Source organism: Rhinolophus ferrumequinum, chromosome X (genome assembly GCF_004115265.2).
Source record: "Rhinolophus ferrumequinum isolate MPI-CBG mRhiFer1 chromosome X, mRhiFer1_v1.p, whole genome shotgun sequence".
Classification (NCBI taxonomy): domain Eukaryota; kingdom Metazoa; phylum Chordata; class Mammalia; order Chiroptera; family Rhinolophidae; genus Rhinolophus; species Rhinolophus ferrumequinum.
The window spans coordinates 45,309,322-45,329,874 of NC_046284.1; the positions used below are offsets into that span (position 1 = coordinate 45,309,322).

At 40.9% G+C, this 20,553-nt stretch overlaps 1 pseudogene; it reads right to left on the minus strand.

The window, feature by feature from the left end:
• Positions 1 to 17,992: 17,992 nt before the first annotated feature.
• LOC117036853 (glyceraldehyde-3-phosphate dehydrogenase-like) overlaps positions 17,993 to 20,553 on the minus strand; it is a 45,694-nt pseudogene continuing 43,133 nt past the window's right edge.

The following is a 20,553-nucleotide window of genomic DNA, read 5'->3' on the forward strand; positions in this document are numbered from 1 at the left end:
ATTAATAAATTAATTGCTTCATGATGTGAACCTCTCACATCCTTCAGGCTCATCATCATAGCCATTGGCAGGATGAAAGAAATAATTCGTTCCATTTGGGATACCACAAAAGAATTTGATAGTGGTAAAGGGTGGGGTTAGTAAGTTGCTCAGGGTTTTTTAAATTATTATTATTAGTTTCAGGTGTACAAAACAATATAATAGACATTTCATTCTTCACAAAGTGATAACTCCGCTCCCGCAATCTATAGTTCCTCTGACATAGTGTATCTCTATTACAATTCCATTGACTCTATTCCCTATGCTATACTCCATATCCCGTGACTATATATATATTAAATTACAGTTGGTATACAATATTATTCAGCTTCAGCTTCATGTGTACCTTGCAGTGGTCCGGCATCTACACTGTCCATGAAGTGGTCTCCCTAATAAGATATGTGCCCATCTGACACCCTACAAAATCTTTACAACATTATTGATTATATTCCCCAAACTGTCTTTCATATACCTGTGGCAGTATTGTAGTTACCAATTTGTGCTTTCTAATCCCTTCCCCTTCTCCCTTTACCCCACCCCGCTCCCATCTAGCAACCATCAGTTTTTCCTCTGTATCTCTGAGACTATTGCTCAGGGATTTTATGACCACTATCATATTCCCACCTCAATGTTCTAGTCTATATAATTTCTTCTCGTGGTAGATCTGGGAAGCAGGGCAAATACAAAGCCCATAGAAGACAGAAAATATAAAAGCTACAAAGCAAAACGACCCTTTCCCATGACCCAAAGCCATCTGATCTCTGATAAACCACTGTTAGCCAACGGAGAGGATAAATGGCATGCCCATGGTCTGATGAGATGATGTGCCCTGGTATGCTTGGTGTTCTCAGGGATAAGGTAAAATTAGGTAGATTGACTATATGATTTTTTACCCCTTCCAGCAATGCCATTCTGTGGATCTATACATTATAGGCTGCGAACTGTAGTGATCTTAGACCTTCTGATTGAACTAGGAACTCCTTGAACAAGGCAACATATTCCCTAAACCAGTGAGTTTTATAACCTCAAGAGTTCTACAAACCCTAAGCACAACCCTACTGGGCTGCTTGGTGGTTATCCAGTTTGGAGAAAGGAGTGTGATTTCCAATTGTGCACCAGTTTTAACATAAAATAGAACACCTAAGATTCTTAACTTCCTTGGTTCCTTGGTAAAATCAGGTGAGGAGTGAAAAAGTGAATGCTTCCAAGCAAACTAAAAATCTGACTATTGAACACAGTTTTATGAAGCAGACATCTCTTGGTTTCTACTAGATTTTCAGTTCTTTCTCCCGTTGCTGGATTTTCCATAGTCCTTATTGCAGGCCAAATACCTGGCCTCCACTCCTGCATTATTTTTTCATTGGCGACTCAATGAGGACAAAGCTTATGACATCTGTGAGGGCATGCCCGAGAAAGGTGTTGAAAGGTACAAGTCTGAAGGGTGCTCTGGATGAAGGACTCAATGTAAAGGTCTTTTATTTTTCAATTATAGTTGACATTCAATATTGTTTTATATTAGTTTCAGGTGTACAGCATAGTGGTTAGACATTTATATAATTTATGATGTGAACCCCCGATAAGTCTAGTAGCCACCTGGCACCATACATAATTACAACGTTATTTCAATGTAAAGATCTTATATATTCCAAAAATCTCTGACTTGCAGATTTTCATCCTTTTCAAAGTAAACTGGTTTGATTAAATCCAAGCAATGAACATAACATGTATGTATGCCACTTTTCTTGTTGTATCTGGGGCTCTTCTACTAAGAGCTTTTTTTTTTTTTTTTGATTGACTAAGTTAACTAGGTTGACTAAGGCTTTTATGTTTCTGGGAGAGAGACCAGAGTAGAGCAAGCAGCAGTGTGGGAAGGCAACCACAAAAAGCCAATATATCGAGAACGGCAAAGAGACTCGTGGAAAAATTACTTGAAGGTGCGCTAATTGGGCGAGCAGGGGAAGGAAGGAAGGGAGTGGAGCGAAAAACACGTGGGCCCCCCGCAGAATCCCGGGAGGTCATGGCGACCTCAGTGGCGGCAGCTTCGGCAGCTCGGCGGCGCCAGTGAAAACTATGGTGACACCCCACAGTTCCAAAGAAGCACGGGATCCCAGGGTGGAACAAAGAACACAAAAACCAGGAGGGCACAAGATTCAATATATCCAGAGGCCAACTCCAGACAAACAAGAGTACTACCGGGTTTGACCTAAAACTCACACACCCAGAGGAAATCCTCTGCAGGCACAAGAGCCCATAGAGGCCAAACCACATTTAAGTAGTCAACCCTCACGCAGCAGAACGCCCTGCGGTGGGCAGTGCCAAGTCTCACAACAAGTCAGCCTAAGAGTTAACCCCACCTACTCACAAGGAAAAAAAGCGATTAAAGATCTTCTTGAACAGAACAATATACACAACACAAGAGTCACATTTGGAGCACACGCAGAGGAGAAGAACGAAGTAGTTCAAGTCAAATATAAAGGACACATACTACATAAGATAACCCAGCAAGAACTAAGAACTCTAGGGGATCTACCTAATACATCAAAGCAAACACAGAGAGTCAGCCAGAATGGGGAAACAAAGTACACGTCCCAAATAAAAGAACAGAAGAAACCTCCACAACTGGAACCAAATGAAGCAGAGGTAACCAACCTTTCAGAGACAGAGTTCAAAACACTGGTGATAAGAATGTTTAAGGAGCTTAGAGACGACATAAAGAAGGATGTAGAAATCATAAGGAACAACCAGTTAGAACTAAAGAACACAATTACCGAAATTAAGACCTCATTTAAAGGAATTAACAGCAGGTTAGATGAAGCAGAGGATCGAATCAGCGACTTAGAAGACAAGGTAGCAGAGATCACCCAAACAGAACAACAGAAAGAAAAAAGAATAAAAAACAATGAGGATGGTTTAAGAGACCTCTGGGATAACATCAAGTGCAACAACATGCGCATCATAGGAATACCAGAAGGTGAAGAGAGGAAGCAAGGGATTGAGAACATATTTGAAGTAATAATGTCCGAAAACTTCCTCAACCTGATGAAGGAAACCAACATACAAGCCCAGGAAGTGCAGGGAGTTCCAACCAAGATAAACCCAAACAAGTCCAAACCAAGACACATCATAGTTAAAATGGCAAAGCTTAAAGACAAAGAGAGAATCCTAAGAGGAGCAAGCGAAAGACAGAGGGTTACATACAAGGGAACTCCCATAAGACTATCAAATGACTTCACCACAGAAACATTGAAGGCCAGGAGGGAATGGCAGGAGATACTCAAAGTGATGGAAAACAAAGGCCTACAACCTAGATTGCTTTATCCAGCAAGGCTATCATTTAAAGTTGATGGAGAGATAAAGAGCTTCCCAGAAAAAAAATAAGCTAAAGGAATTTATTACCAGCAAGCCAGCATTGCAAGAAATACTAAAAGAACTTCTATAAATAGAAGAAAGAGAAAACAATCTAACTACAAGTTTAAAATGGCAAAACTATGTACCTATCAATAATTACTTTAAATGTAAACGGATTAAATGCTCTAATCAAGAGACATAGGGTGGCTGAGTGGATATGAAAGCAAGACCCTTGTATATGCTGTGTACAAGAGACTCACCTCAGAACAAAAGACACACACAGGCTGAAAGTGAAGGGTTGGAGTAAGATATTCCATGCAAATGGAAATGAGAAAAAAGCTGGAGTTGCAATCCTTATATCTGACAAAATAGACTTTAAAATGAAGAACATATTAAAAAATAAAGATGGGCACTATATAATAATAAAGTGATCGATCCGCAAGAGGACATAAGCCTAGTAAACATCTATGCACCCAACATAGGATCACCTAAATATATAAAACAGGTACTAAATGACATAAAGACAGAGATCGACAGTAACACTATCATAGTAGGGGACTTCAACACACCTCTGACAACAAGGGACAGGTCTTCCAGACAGAAAATCAATATGGAAACAACAGCCTTAAATGATACATTGGACCACTTGGATTTAATCGATATTTTCAGAACATTTCACCCCAATGCTGCCAAATACACGTTTTTCTCAAGCGCACATGGAACATTTTCCAAGATAGACCATATGTTAGGCCACAAAACAAATCTTGATAAATTTAAGAAAATTGAAATCATACCAATTGTCTTCTCTGATCACAATGCTATGAAATTAGAAATGAACTATAGGAAAAAAACTAGAAGACACACCAATTTATGGAGGCTGAATAACTTATTACTAAATAATGAATGGGTCAAGCAGGAGACCAAGGAAGAAATCAAAAGATATCTCGAGACATACGAAAATGAAAACACAACGACCCAAAATCTGTGTGATGCCGCGAAAGCAGTCCTAAGAGGGAAATTCATAGCTTTACAGGCCTACCTAAAGAAACAAGAAACATCACTAATCAACAGCTTATCTTCAAACTTAAGGGATCTGGAAAAAGAACAGAAAAATAAGCCCAAAGGGAGCACAAGGAAGGAGATAATAAAGATCAGAGCAGAAATAAATGAAATAGAAACCAGAAAATCAATACAAAAGATCAATGAATCCAAGAGTTGGTTCTTAGAGAAGATAAACAAAATTGACAAACCTTTAGCCAGACTCATTAAAAAAAAGAGAGAGAGGACCCAAATTAATAAAATCAGAAATGAAAGAGAAGTGACAACGGACACCGCAGAAATAGAAAAAAATTTAAGAAATTACTATGAGAAACTATATGCCAACAAATTTGACAATTTGGAAGAAATGGACAATTTTCTAGAGACGTACAACCTTCCAAGGCTAACTCAAGAAAAAAACAGAAAACCTGAATAGACTGATTAATACCAGGGAAATTGAACCAGTAATCAACAATCTCCCAACAAACAAAAGCCCTGGAACAGATGGCTTTACAGGTGAATTTTACAAAACTTTCCAAAAAGAATTATCACCTATTCTCCTCAAGCTCTTGCAAAAAATCCAGAAGGAGGGAAGACTCCCAAACACCTTTTACGAAGCCACAATCACCCTGCTTCCTAAATCAGACAAAGACACCACAAAAAATGAAAACTACAGGCCGATATCTCTAATGAACATAGATGCGAAAATCCTCAACAAAATATTAGCGAACAGAATTCGCAATACATTAAAAAGATCATACACCATGATCAAGTGGGATTCATCCCTGGTATGCAAGGGTGGTTCAACATCCGCAAGTCAATTAATGTGATACACCATATTAACAAAATGAAAAATAAAAATCACATGATCATATCAATAGATGCAGAAAAAGCATTTGAGAAAATCCAACAGCCATTTATGATAAAAACCCTTAACAAAGTGGGAATAGAGGGATCATATCTCAACATAATAAAGGCCATATATGAGAAACCCACAGCTAACATCATACTCAATGGGGAAAAGCTAAAACCATTCCCCCTAAGATCAGGAACAAGGCAAGGTTGCCCGCTATCTCCGCTTCTATTCAACATAGTTCTGGAAGTTCTTGCCACAGCAATCAGACAAGAAAAAGAAATAAAAGGCATCCAGATTGGTAAGGAGGAAGTAAAATTATCATTATATGCAGATGATATGATACTATATATAGAGAACCCTAAAGACTCCACCAAGAAGCTATTAGAGCTGATAGATGAATTTAGTAAAGTAGCAGGATACAAAATTAATATTCAGAAATCAGTTGCATTTGTATATACCAATAATAAAACATCAGAAGGAGAAATTAAAAAAACAATCCCATTTACAATTGCTCCAAAGACTACAAAATACCTGGGAATAAATTTAACCAAAGAAGTAAAAGATCTGTACTCAGAAAATTATAAGACACTGAAGAAAGGAATGAAAGAAGATATACATAGATGGAAACACATATCATGTTCATGGACAGGAAGAATTAATACAGTTAAAATGTCCATACTGCCTAAGCAATATACATATTCAATGCAATTCCTATCAAACTACCAACAACGTTGTTCACAGAAATAGAATATATAGTCCTAAAATTTATATGGGACCATAAAAGACCCCGGATAGCCTCAGCAATCTTGAGAAATAAGAACAAAGTGGGAGGTATAGCAATACCTGACTTCAAATTATACTACAAGGCTACAGTAATCAAAACAGCATGGTACTGGCATAAAAACAGACACATAGATCAATGGAACAGAATAGAGTCCAGAAATAAATCCATGCCTATATGGCCATTTAATCTACGACAAGGGAAGCAAGAATGTACGATGGGGTAAAGACAGTCTATTCAATAAATGGTGCTGGGAAACCTGGACAGACACATGCAAAAAAATGAAGCTGGACCACCTCCGTACACCATATACAAAAATAAATTCAAAATGGCTTAAAGACTTAAATGTAAGATCTGAAACCATAAAATACCTAGGAGAAAATATAGGAAGAAACTTCACAGACATTACCCGGAGTAAGATTTTTACTGATATATCCCCTCGCGTGAGGGAAGTAAGAGAAAAAATAAACATGTGGGATTATATCAAACTAAGAAGTTTTTTCACAGCAAAGGAAACCATCAATAAAACAAAAAGGGATCCTACTGAATGGGAAAATATATTTGCCAGTGATATATCTGATAAGAGATTAATATCACAAATCTATGAAAAACTCACTCAACTCAACTCCAAAAAAACAAACGACCCAATTAAAAAATGGGCAGAGGACTTGAAGAGACATTTTCAAAAAAGGACATACAGATGGCAAATAGACATATGAAGAAATGCTCAACCTCACTAACCATCAGAGAAATGCAAATAAAAACCACAAAGAGATACCACCTCATGCAAGTCAAAATGGCTATCATAATAAATGAACAAACAACAACTGCTGGCGCGGATACGGAGAAAAGGGAACGCTTGTGCACTTTTGGTGAGATTGCAGATTGGTGTAGCCACTATGGAAAACAGTATGGAGGTATCTCAAAAATCTGAAAATGGAACTACCCTATGATCCAGTAATTCCACTCCTAGGTATCTATCCGGAGAAATCCAAAACTCCAATTCAAAAATCTTTATGCACTCCTGTGTTTTTTGCAGCACTATACACAATAGCTAAGACATGGATACAACCGAAATGCCCATCGGTAGATGACTGGATTAAGAAACTGTGGTACATTTATACAATGGAGTACTACGCAGCCATAAAGAAGAAAGAAATCTTACCATTTGCAACAACATGGATGGACCTAGAGAACATTATGTTAAGTGAAATAAGTCAAACAGAGAAAGATAAGTACCATATGATCTCACTTATATGCAGAATCTAAAGAAAAGAATAAGTGAATGAACTAATCAGAAATAGTTTTGGAGACAAAGAGGAAAAACTGAGGGTTGCTAGATGGGCGGAGGGAAAAAACTGGGGTTAAGGGGGAAGGTGAGGGGATAGAAAACAATCAGTAACCACAAGATGGCCATGGGGTTTTAAAAATCTGGGGAAGGGAATCAATAATGTTGTAAAGATTTAGTAGGGTATCCGATAGACACGTGTCCCATTTGGGGGACCATCTCAGGGAAGATGTAGATGCCTGATCACTGCACTGTACACCTGAAGCTGAACAATAATGTGTGCCAACTGTAATATTATGTATATATATATATATATATATATATATATATATATATATATATATACATACATATATATATATGTGTATATATGTGTGTATAGGTATGTATACATTTACAATAGTCAGAGTACAGCATTGGGAATAGAGATAGTGGAAATGGGATGGCTCGGTGCGACGTCAGAGAGATAGTGGATGGGGGCGGGGGGGTCCACAGTGTGAGGGATATAAATGATAAACGTCTAAGTAAAAAACAAAACAAAACAAAAAACAAACAAAAAAAAAACTCATAGATACAGACAATATAGTTTAGTGGTTACCAGAGGGTAAGGGGGGTGGGGTGTGGGAGATGAGGGTAAGGGGGATCAAATATATGGTGATGGAAGGGAACTGTCTCTGGGTGGTGAACACACAGTGTAATTTATAGATTATGTAATACAGAATTGTACACCTGAAATGTATGTAATTTTACTAACAATTGTCACCCCAATAAATTAAAAAAAAATAATGAATTGGCATACCAGGGATCGGGGGATAGATGAATAATGACAAAGTGAATGGGGGAAACAGGTTCGGCAGCCAGAGCAGGGGCTTTGTGGAGTGAAGATCAGAAGAACCTCAGGATGCCTGGCCCTCTATGCTTCCTGTTTCAGGTAAGAAGAAACCTTATTTTTACCACTTACTGAAGCTGCTCCCTCATCCAGAAGGACTGAGAAATGCTGGGAAAGAAATTTCCAGTTCCTTAGATCAGGCTCACATATTACGTGCATCTTGGTTGAGCACATGCTGATTGCCAGCAACCCCTTGGGCTAGAAGCAATTTTGCAGATCATTTAATGTTTTTTCCCCTTTAATCTTTCTTATAAGGAAGGAATTTTCCTGTTTCTGTTCTAAAAGTAGACAAAAAGAAGTCTTTTCTGGCTGGGCACCATGGCCCAACCCACCCAGGAACCTATCCAGGTTGCCCTCTCGAATGGAGGTACCAAAGATTGCATTGGAGAGTGGTCTCTGAACTGCACATAAGGTATGCACATCCAGCCCCTAAACTGCCAAAGATCCACTTTGGTGTTGCTGTCCATGTCTTCTCCTAAGCCTGGGCCATTGTCTGCCAGCAATCCAGACTATTCCTTCAAGCTCCCCTAATGCCCATATGCTTCAGTTTAAGAGCACTTCCTTTTGTGTTGTTGTCAATAACAATGGGGAATGCCTATTACCCATTCTGGCTAATTGACTACACCCAGCTTTGCTTCTGCCCTAGGCTGCTTGGTTAACTGCCTTTTATTAACCTAGGAAAACTTCCCTTTTTGGAAAGCTTCCTATGGTGAGTATTCTGAGCCTGATGGCAGCTGTATTCCTTCCAATGACAAAGGAAGTCATTGAGCATTTTACAACTTCTTGATGAAGTCTTGAGAGGACGTGAATTCTCAGCTAGGTTGGGCCATCCACAGTCTCCCAGGGGACTGTATAGTAGCTTGAGGAAAACCTCATCCTGGCCTATTACAACAGTGCTGCCTTGCCAAAGTACACAAGGCCAGCCACTGTGCTCTGCCTTGAGTTGAGCCAGAGCAATGGAGGGCAGAGTGCAAGGACAGCAAGGCTTCCCTGATCTGACAAGTCAGGTGGCCAGGCCTCAGGCCAGTCAGCTCCGTGCCATGCAGGAGTCATTGCAGCCAACTTACCACACTTGTTTACCCCCAGCAATTCTGAATGCAGCACAGACTTCCAGGAACTGCCTTCAGTTTCTGATTCTAAGAGAGGTGCTGAAAAGAAATAGAGAGAAAGAATGAAAGAAGAAGGAATGAAAGAATTAGAGAGAAGGAAGGAGGAAGGGAGTGAGGGGGAGTGGGAGGGGGAGAGAGAGAGAGAGGAAGGAAGGAAGGAAGGAAGGAAGGAAGGAAGGAAGGAAGGAAGGAAGGAAGGAAGGAAGGAAGGAAAGAAGAATAAACGAAATGGAGTTAACCTTGCTTCTGAGTGTTCCTGGGCCACAACAATAAGCCATGCTGAGACCATGTTTGCTCATAGCTAAGCAACCAGAATGTATGTGCCTGGTAAATTCAGAGCACTGAAATTAAAGCAGGAACTTAAAAACCAGGAGGCCCTCCCCACCCTGGTACGCCTTATCCCACTATGTAAACATACCCCAAAGGATTTTAGGACAATTCTAAGAAATCATAGCAGTTGTGAAGTAATATAGATTTGTAGAAGTGCTTAGGTAAATTCCCTCATGTAACCTACTTACTACCCCAACCTTACTTACTACCCAAACCTGGGATGGACCACCAGATTTCTTAAGTCCCATGGTCTTCCATACTGGCCCAAACTGCTATTTGGCTCTTCTTTGGAGTCACCTATAGTCTCCCTCTGGCAGCAGGTTTGTGGAGCTCTGATACCCAATTACGGTTTCAGGTGAAACACTGGACACCAGCAACCCAGAATCCATTATACTCAGTACAGCAGGGGAGACTCTAAGGCCAACATTACAAGGAACTGTGTTTGTTCTATTGTTATCGAAAGGAGGTAGCTGGTACATCTTCAATGAAAAGAGAGGGAATAAGCACATTCTCTGAAGAACTGAGAACAGGGGTGCCGGAACAGATTTTTTTTCTAGATTCCTTCCAACTCCAAAATTCTGTTATTAGTACTGTTACTTAAAGACTATTTTATTTAGAAAACTTTAAACTTGGCTTCCTTGACCTCTTGTTCTCCATGATAAGGGCATAGCTATATCATTTAGCTTCCCTGTATGGGAAGACTATGTGTGTGCACATGTATGTCTGTGAAAGTATGTGTTTATGTCTTTCCAAAGAAAAAGATACCTGAAGAGATACAGAGATTCACCTAAAGATGGTCCACCCACCCCCCAACACATTTCAAACCGCCCACCAGGATAAGCTCAAACTCTAGGGATCCCTGTACCCACCAGCCCACACTTGAAATTGCTCTAATGTTGCCTTCCACTTTTGATAAGCACCAGTACATTTCAACAAAGACGTCAGAACTGAAAGGTGTCTGAAACAAGCAGGTAAGCAAAATAGCATCAGTGAAAAAGGAGAGAGGGCAATGAGGGTGGGGCAGTGCCCCTCTTGGATTACAGTTATTTTTCTTCTGGGTCTCTAAGAGAAGTACATTGAGATGACAAGATCACAGGGCAAGAGGGGACTTTGAGAAATAAAGTCACATTTAGACCATACCAGACAGATGCCACAGCATCCTTATTTTAAAAATTTCTTGAGATATTCACTTAATTATTGTTTGAAGTGCTTCCTTTTGACTGACTACTATTCCTCCTGCTACTACAAGCTCATTACTTCTTGGTTTGCAAGTGGTGATGTAGGCAGTGATGTGTAGGTCTGTCCTGGATGAAGCACTATGGGGTGTACAAAGGCAGAGAACCTCCAAGATCAGGTCACCCTCTCTGCCTGACAGAGAACCTGGATGCAATTTGGATGACTTAGAGCCTCCGCTTGAGGGAATGACATAGGTTGCTTGCTTTGAAATTTCTGAACAGTCCTGCAGGAATCTTCAAGAGTCAGAGCACTTCTTAATTTCATGGGTACTTGAGAGATTCCTGGCACAAATAAAGAAAAACTAAACCAGAAATCAGCTTCTTTCTCCAGATTGTCTCTTGAGGGGTTATTTTCAGTTCTTTGTGTCTAGCTCCGGGGCTCCGTTTCTATTAATGCTCTGCGTCTTAGGAAAAAAATTGATTCTTGTTTGATTGACAAGTCGTGTGTTTCTACTTAGCATGTGGCAGTCAACCTATTATTCTCATGACATCTTATTGGTGGTGGGAGTTCTTAGTGACAGTTCAGAGAAGGGGTGACAGAGGCATTAGTTTATCTAGTAGCATCCAAGCTGGTACACAGCGTGAATAATAAAAGAAAGTGCAAATACACACACACACACACACACACACACACATCCATAAAGTTCTTAACTTTTCTAACCTCCCCTCCCTAGCACCCCACCTGCCCCTGCCACATAAACAGCCATAGCAGCAAAGCTTGGCTCCCAGATGTACCAAAATAAGAGCTGTGGGGCTCACATCTGGAATTAGCAAATGCCAAGATTAAAGAAGATTCTTAACTCCTCTTCTCTCCCACAGATTTTTCTCCAGGCTAGGTAATCTCTAGATAAAAATGGGGAGGATTTAGCTCTTCCTCTTAATGTCCTTCTCCCTTCCCTGTGCCCAACTTGCCTGGCCTCACTGCCACATACCACTAAAGCACTCACCTATCCTCAACCTCTGCTCTGGTGACCTCTTCAGGGGCTGGTGTTTCTTGTAATTATTCCTGCCCAGTGTAGCTGTGCAGGTGTGTGGCAACCTAAATTGAAAAGGCCAGCAAAAGCAGAGAGGACCAGTAGTGCTTCTGTGCCTTGTCCAGAATCTCCTCTCTGTTCAATCGCCTGCTAGGTATTAACTGAGCAAGGCACTATGGGTTATGCGAAGAAGGAGGAGACAGGTTCTGATCTTTAGAATCTCACAATACAGATATGGAGAAAGAAGCTAACATGCCCACTGGAGACTGAAAAACCGGATGTAATAGTGGAGAGATGTACTCAATTGTGAGCAACCATCTTCTTGCTAAAAAGAGCTGAAAGGCCATGATGGCCTACTGGTGAACTAGAATAGTCTGAGAAGACTTTGTGCAGGAGGTAGGAGTTGATCTAATGTCCGATGAGTCTCGCCATGGTGCCTTATACTGTGATGGGTTGACAATCAGTTCTGCCTGGGTCTATTGGGGTTTGAAGTTGGGACACAGGGGCTGGGAGAAGCAGTAAACTAACAATCTTCTACCTATAGTCCTCTTGCAGTTCTCTTCCTACCTAGCTTGGCCTTTTGCACCTCCACCTACCCCTCCAGGTATCATCTCTTTGAGCTTGGAATTTTCATCAAGAAGCAGCTGGAAGCCAGGCATTGGCTGCTGGAACAATATTGGCTGTATTTCAAGTTGCTTTCAGACCTTCACAGGGGGAAATCTGCTTTGCTTTTGCTCATTCTAATCAAGACCATGTGCTCTGGGCCCCATGGCAACATAATTGGTGGAATACTTTCTCCAATAATTCATCTTGGGGATTCAACAGCAAGTACAAACTAGAGTTGTTGTGGAAGGGATGTTGGCTCTTTGGGCTCAAAAGCAATGCTCCTGGGTTCCCAAGGGGATTTACTTGTCCTCAAAAGAGAGAAGCTGTTGGGCCTCTGGAAAGAGCACAGGATTCTGACATTTCTCTCAATCCCTCCTCCCTTGCGAAACACAGAGCTTTAATAGCAAGAGGAAACTAACATAGGAATTATGACCCACTTCAAAAAGCCTTTGAGGTACGTTGAATGAGGAGCTGGACAATTCTGCAAATAACTGCTGGCCAGAGGAGGCCCAGGAAAGGTCAGTTAATCACAGCAGCATGCTCTGGTGTGGTGGGAAGCCAGGGACCTGGGCTCTAGCCCCAGTAGGGCCATGAATTTCTTGTGTGATCTGGGAGCAGCAAACTACTTTTCCGCCTGCTTCTCTTTCACACCCTAGGCCCCAATTTTCAAAATGAGGGAATAGCCTATTCACTAAGGGCTATGGCAGCTCTGAAATTCAGTTCTGTGATTTAACTCCAGCTCTTCAAGTAGCAGCCAGTACTTTAGGGAAAGCAAGCTGCGATAAGAGCTCACTCCAAGGATAACTTCATGCACAGGAGAGGTGGATATTGTCTCTTTAGGGTGATTTGGCATATCCTTGCCTTGCCTAAAAGTAACTCCTCATTTTATCAAGAGCACCTGCTAGTCGGATCTTCTTTTTGGGGGGATAATCACGGCCTCAGTGCCCCCTTCTAAAATGCAGGTGGTCTGTGACACCCCTTTGCATGAATGTACTGATCAGACACACTTCTCCCTAACTGGAGAATAGGGAGAAGGTAGTGATGGGGAAGGGTGCAAATTTGGAAAAGTAGTTGTCAACGATGCATATTTCCCTGCCCTCACAATCTTGCTCAGGGACAGCCCTGGCTCTCCTACAGTCTTGCTGTTGTTGTTTTGTTGCCAGAGTGGGTAAGGAATTAGAGATTTCTTTCCTCCTTCTACTTATGCTGTACTTGCAAAGTCAGTTTTTAGAGATCTTGGCCTATCCCCAGTTGGATTTATCTGGAGAGAAGTACCAAATCACAGAGTATTCTTGCTGCCATCAAGCAGCACTATACTTATGTCCTCTGTGAGGGATTTAGGGGAAGAGTCCATGGTCCTTTGCTCATCTATTTCCAGTAAATAGGCCCCCTTTGCCATCAAATTACTCTGTTAGCTGAAGTTTCCTGTGTTGTGATTTGCAGGATATATGGGGTCTAATCCTAGCTCACCGCTTAGCTAATCTTGTGACCTTGGCAGCAGTCATTTAACCTCTGTTTGCACTAGGTTATGAACCACACAAGAAAAGTGGTCTTAATGTTTCATAGTCATACTTGGAAGGGAGGGCGGGAGAGAGGGGCAGGTAGAGTGAAGTAGGGTGGGGAAAGGAATGAAGAAGAGAGGGAGTGGGTTGTTTTTTAATTAAAAACTCTGTTACTGAGCTTCATCATCCACCTTATTCTCTAGGCTTGGCTCTGAGTGACTTTTGGCTGTTGGCTAAAATCAAATGCACTCTCAAACGACAATGATTTTTAACCACTGAGGATATTCAAAAGAATGTGCCGCAGGCTCTGAACTCAATTACTAAAGAGCAGCCCCCCAAAAATATTTTGAGGAATGGTCACATCATTACCATAAAGGCACAGAGATTTAGCCTCCCAAGGTGCTAGTCTGCAGGGAACACCCCTCTTTTGGATGTGCACATTCTAATACGCTTGTGAAAAAGCACCAGTCACATTACATTATGGTCACATTTGAAATTATTGCTTGTTTCCTTTTTTTTTTTTTATTCTCAATGAGGATTGGCAACAGCTGTTTGCCAAGTTTTGTAGGGAGCAGCTGAAAGCCATGTGGGATTTTTACCCAAGCTTGTTCTGTACCTATGGCTATTAGCTTCCCTTCACTGTACATGCAATAAAATTATATCATAGGAAATTGGCACTCTTAATGTGCTTTATGTTTTTCAAGGCAGTTTCATATTCAAATGATAATCTCTTGGAGTGAAGGAACACCATCTTGTTTATTGTTAAATACCCAAGCCCAGAACAATGCCTCACCCATAACACTCAATAAATGTTCATGGAATGGAACAGCTATCCTCTCAACTTATCCTTTAAACATCCTTGTAAAGAAGGCAGATTAAGTGTTATTCAAGGTATTTTTCCTATTTTACATGGACCCAGGACATAAAGAGTATAGTGTGTATGGAGGTGGAGGCAGTTTAGTGTAGTGTTTAGGACCATTGGCTTTGGAGACAATTCTGGATTCCAATTTGGACTTTTCCACTGATTACCCAATTGCCCTTGAGTAAATTACTAAACTTCAGTTTCCTCAACTTAGGAACAATAGCCTCCTCAAGTGAGGATAATAATAGTCTCCAGCTCCTAGGTTCATTATGATGATGAAATATGACCATCTATATAAGGTGCTCATCATAGGGCTGACACAATAAGCATTTAATAAATGGTGGCCATTCTTATGTAGTGAATTGTGTAGTTTATAGAGTTAGCTGGTGGCAAAGCCCAAGCTGGAATCCAGGGCTAACTTTAGGTGCCAAGCTCTTTGCACAATATAAAGTGGAAATAAGAGTGAAATTAAGTGGTCTAGACTCTAGAGATTTGTCCAGCAAATGAAGAATTGAAGCTCCTCTATAACTCTTTTGCTTCATATGCAAGTGATCTTCTGAAATGAATGTTCAAGACTATACAGTCCAATCCCTATACCTTACAGAACTATTGTCCCAGGTTTGAAGGAGATCATTTTGTGACTCAGTGATTCCATCATGGATGCCAGACCCTCTTTTAGTCACCAACCTCCCCAAGAACAGAGGAAACTTTGTATAAGTATATATACAAATATATATTTATATAGAAGCAGCTAAGATAAAAGCCAAAAAGACAGACTGGCCACTGATTACAGGATGAAATCTAAGGCAGTATCTTCTTGCATTCCAACTTCCAATTCCATGGAACGGAGTTAAATAGAGGCCTATGTTGGCCTGTTTCCTGATTTCAGAAACATAAATCTGATCAACTGAAATGCCTCCTGTTTATACTGGCTACTCAAGGCCCCTCAAGAGTTTACACAGGAAGTCATTAAAATTCTTTGTATTCTCCCCAGGCAAAGGCATAACCAATCAAGCATCTTCCCTCTTCCTTCTATCCAGAGGAGACCTAGGTATGTAGCAGCCTTCAAACCTCTCTGTTTGGAGACTTGCAGATAGTTCCATCTTGGAATCTTGACTGGCAATTTCAGTCAAATACCCAAGGATTCTTTGCAGACATAAGAATGACCATTTATTTCTGCCATTATACCTGAGAAAACCTATATTCTCCCCTCACAGGGCCTATCCAACCTGATTTCTTTCTTTTTTTCCCTATAGTCACACCTGAAAAAACAGGGCCTCTACTCAGGCTAAGAAATACAGTCCTAGAGAGCCACAAACCCTTCAATCTTCAGTGTTTGGAAGACCAAAGGACCAGATCTCCACCTCCATTTGGCCCTTTGAAGCTCAAAGCCTAAAACATCCTGCTCTTTTGCCACATCTGCTTCTTTACCATACAGCTGGAGCTGCCCCAGTGGGGCAGAAAGATGAGTTTGAAAAATACCCATCTTAAGCTTTACATGTGGCTTGTCATCAACCTACAAGGAGAACTTAAGCTAAAGCGTGGCATTCTTCTCATTCCTTCTTTCCTAATTAACAACATATGATCTCTACTCCTTTCCCTCACTCCCCTCTCAGGAGCTCCCCACTTTCACACTGCTTAAAGCCCAAAGGTAATTGAAGTTCAGACCAGCTTGGGCCCATGGCTTACCCAGGTCTTGCCTTCTTCCCTAAGATGAGTCCCAGTTATGTACTTTTTCTGTGTACTAAGCTGCTTCCTGCTCAACAAATATCCAGATTTATCCTGAAGATACAAGTATAAGGGAACTTGTGGTTCTATACCTTCTTGGATTTGACAGGTGCTCCCTGGCCTATGTCCTCACACTGAGTACAGAGAACAATCAAGCCAGCAAGCTCTGAGCCAGCCATTCCTAAAGTTGGTAGTTTTCACCTCATCAGCCCAAACTTACATTTTCTGGCTCACTCTCAAGCTTCCAGCACTTCCACTTACTCCCTTCTTGTTCTAGCTGTATGTTTTTAAAGAGCATTTTCCCCAACACCAGAGAGAGGACAGAGACAGAGAGAGATAGAGACAGAGAAACAGAGAGACTGACCCGTGCTTAACCCAAAAGAATATATAGAGAGAATGACTCGTGCTTAACCCAAAAGAATAGAGCCTGGTAGAATAATTAAATGGAGGGGGTGTTATTTGAGGACTTAAGGATCTTCTTCACATGGCCAGGGTGACTAACTCCAAAACCTCTATATGAGACCCCATTTCTTCAGGCTCCGATTTTATGCTCATTGGGTTCCTGAACTCCATATTGGGAAATAGTTACTGTGCTTAACTATAGACCTCCCACAGAGCCAATGCCTGGTGAGAGGCTGAGGAATGTCTATTCTTAGGTCATACTGAGATCTGTTCTTAATGGATGCACAAATAAAAACATGGACAGAAATATGGCCTGAGGGTTCCCAAACCTCAAGACCACCCTTGCAGTCCACAGGAAGCCCCCTGCCTCTATATATATACATGCAAAGAGCCTCCCCTATCACACATGGGAAATATCCTTCCTCTGTCTGAATGTGCTATTTGCCTCTATTAAGTGAGAGTAACTAGGTTTTGCATCTTGTGACATATATCATGAGCTCCTGGGTTAAAAGGTGATATTCATGATGGTATCACAGCTGCAGTGGTGCTAGTAGCTAAAGAGACATGTATAGCCAGTTTTAACCCCAATGAGTAGGTCAGTAGAGGAAAAAACACAGCATAAATGAAGCAAAGAAGGCAAGGGAAAAGTGTCTTAATCTATTCCACAGGGCATGAACAGCCATGCCTAGAGACCATGAGCTAAGGCCCATTTCTACTCCAAGTCCAAATTGTGTCTCCACTAAAGCTCTTATTTGAAATGTCTCATACCCTTTGGTTGGCAGTTCACTTCAAAGTTTTGCTCATAGCAAACCACCTAATTTCCCCCCTGCTGAATATAGGGTACTATGTTCATGGTACCCCTTCTTCTAAAGGACCTGGGATGGGAATTATGTTGAGGATCAAGATTCTTAATGTAGTGAAGGGTAGATTTGAGATAGGGCTTCCCCAAATTGAGGGCCTCTCTCTTCCTCTTGTTTCATTGTTAGGAGTACTGGTTCAGGACTCCTACTTCTTAGAGGCCATGTGAACCATGAAGACCACAATATGGTTCTGCACCCAAATTTATTGTCATACCAAAATGAGTTTGATAACATGATCATTGAGGGCAATGCTGGCCCAAGCATCAAAGATAGAGAAATAAGTGTCACTGTTAAACTCACAGGAGACAAGTTGGTCCTCTGTGTAGGCCAGGATGTCCTCTAATGCCTGACTTAATATCTTCTTGATGTCACTCTATTTGTTTGCTTTTTCCAGAATGCAGGTCAGATCTGACAGACATGTTGAGGGTAGAGACACAGAAGACTATTCCAATGAAATTCCCATTCAGCTCAGGAATGACCTTCCCCACAGGCTTAGTGGTGTCAATGTTTGTAGGGATGATTATATGAACAGCACTATGACCAAAATGCCACTGTTTTCCTGAGCGGCTGTCCATGTTTTTCAGAGTGAAAGTGATGTTCTGAACTGTGATCATGAGTCTCTCCATGACCCTAAAATTGTCATGGATGAATAACCTGGGCCAGGTACCAAGCAGTTCATGGTACAGGATGTAATACTGATAATCTTGAGGTAACGATCATACCTGTCATGGTTCCCTTCCATCACAAACATGGGGACATCTTTAAAAGGGAAAGAGATGATGAGCCTCTAACCATCATGTGAGCTCCAGCCTTCTCCAAGAGAGGGAAGAGACTAGTGGACTTCATATCATATTTAACACCAGAATCATCCCATTTGATGTTGGTAATATCTCACTCCTGAAAGATGGAGATGTGCTTCTTACGACTGAAAAGCTTCTTCTCTGCCTTCAATTTGCTGTTGAATTTTTCATGTGTGGAATCATACATGCAGATGATGTAACTGAGGTAGTCATAAATGGTGACAATATCCACTTTGTCACAGATAAAAGCAGTCTGCAGAGCTGGTGCCAATACAGTCAGATGGGCTTATGTCAGCATTTACTACCAGGTCTCTGAAATGTGGCTAGCACTGCCAAAACTAGTGTAGTTATGTGCCAAGTACAGAGGAATAGACAGGTGAATCATATCATTTTTAATGGTCAGATAACAGGTTGGGCCATGATTCTTCATTGTTCCCCAGCAGTCACTGAATTTTATTCATTGAACAAAGTTGTATTGTAGGCCATCATATTTCTCCTCTTAGTTCCAGGTTGCTGAGACTTAGAAAGAAATAATCACACAACCACACGGAGATTCCTATTAAAGCTTGGTCTTTAGCAACTGGAACGACACCGATATTCAGAAATCTCTCCATATCGCTTCAGTCAGTAACATTTTCCATCCTTACAATGCCTACTCCAAATTTTACACTCTCTTTTTAGGCTCCTTCTCTACCCCATTTACACCTTACTCTTACAGCAGATTGCTTTGCTTCCTCTATCGCCAAGATAATAGAGGCCATCTGGGAAAGGGAGCACCCCAAACTTTCTGCCTTGACATGGTGACAAATATACCTAAATCTAGCTCATTCTTGTCTTCTTCCCTTCTATCTGTGATCTGGATCTCTCACCTCTTCACATATGCCCTGCAATCTTCACTTTTTTTCCCTCTTACTCAAATCTACCTTTAATTATTCCCAGTCTCCTGTTCCTTCCCCTCAGTATTTAAAGATGGCCAAGACTTATTCCAATAACAACAAACAACAACCCTCAAAAAACATCTTCTACAGTTGTCATCCTATGCATTTCATGATCTCATTGCAATGGGAACTCCTCAACCAATTACAACTTGTTGCAATCTAGTTGAAACTACTTTAATGTCCCCTCTTAATTGTCAAATTCAATTTTACCCATCTTGGTCACTACCTGACTTTATTTTCTGTGTCATTTGATACTGCTGGCCACTCCCTTCTACTTAAAACTTCCTTCTTTCTTGACTTCCATGGCAGTATCCTTTTCTGTTTTTTCCCCTTACCTTTAGGATTACTCTTTCTTAGTTTCCTTTGCAGTTTCCTTCTCCTCAACCAAACCTTTGAATGCCATTGTTTCCCAGGGTTCTGTTCTCAGAACTCTTCTTTTGTCACTCCACTCACTTTCCCTGGGTTAATTCATCCATGCCCATGGCTTCAGTGACCACCAATGTAATTATAATTTCAAAAGCTTGATTACCAGCCCAGATTTCTACCCTGAGCTGAAAGTGTGCATTTACTATTGTTTACTATATGAATCCTTTGGAAATCTATAGCCAACTTAAATTCAACGTGTTCAAAAGCTTGAATAAACTTTCCCCTTTCCTTCTCTAATTCTGTTAATCCTTTAACTTCTCTATTTTATTATTCACTAGCTTCTCAAGCCAGAAACATGGCTGGCATCAATATCTTCCTTTCTTTCATTCTCCACATCCATTCATTCACTGAACCATGTCAATTCTACTTCATAAATATCTCTCATCTCCATCCATCCTCTCCATAGTGTAGGCCCTAAACATTATTACTCCCAACTGGTTTGTCTGTATGTCTTACCTTCTTCTAATGCATTTCCCAAAAGCAGATAAAGTGATCTTTCTAAAATGCAAATCTGATCATACTTTTCCCTCATTTCAAATACT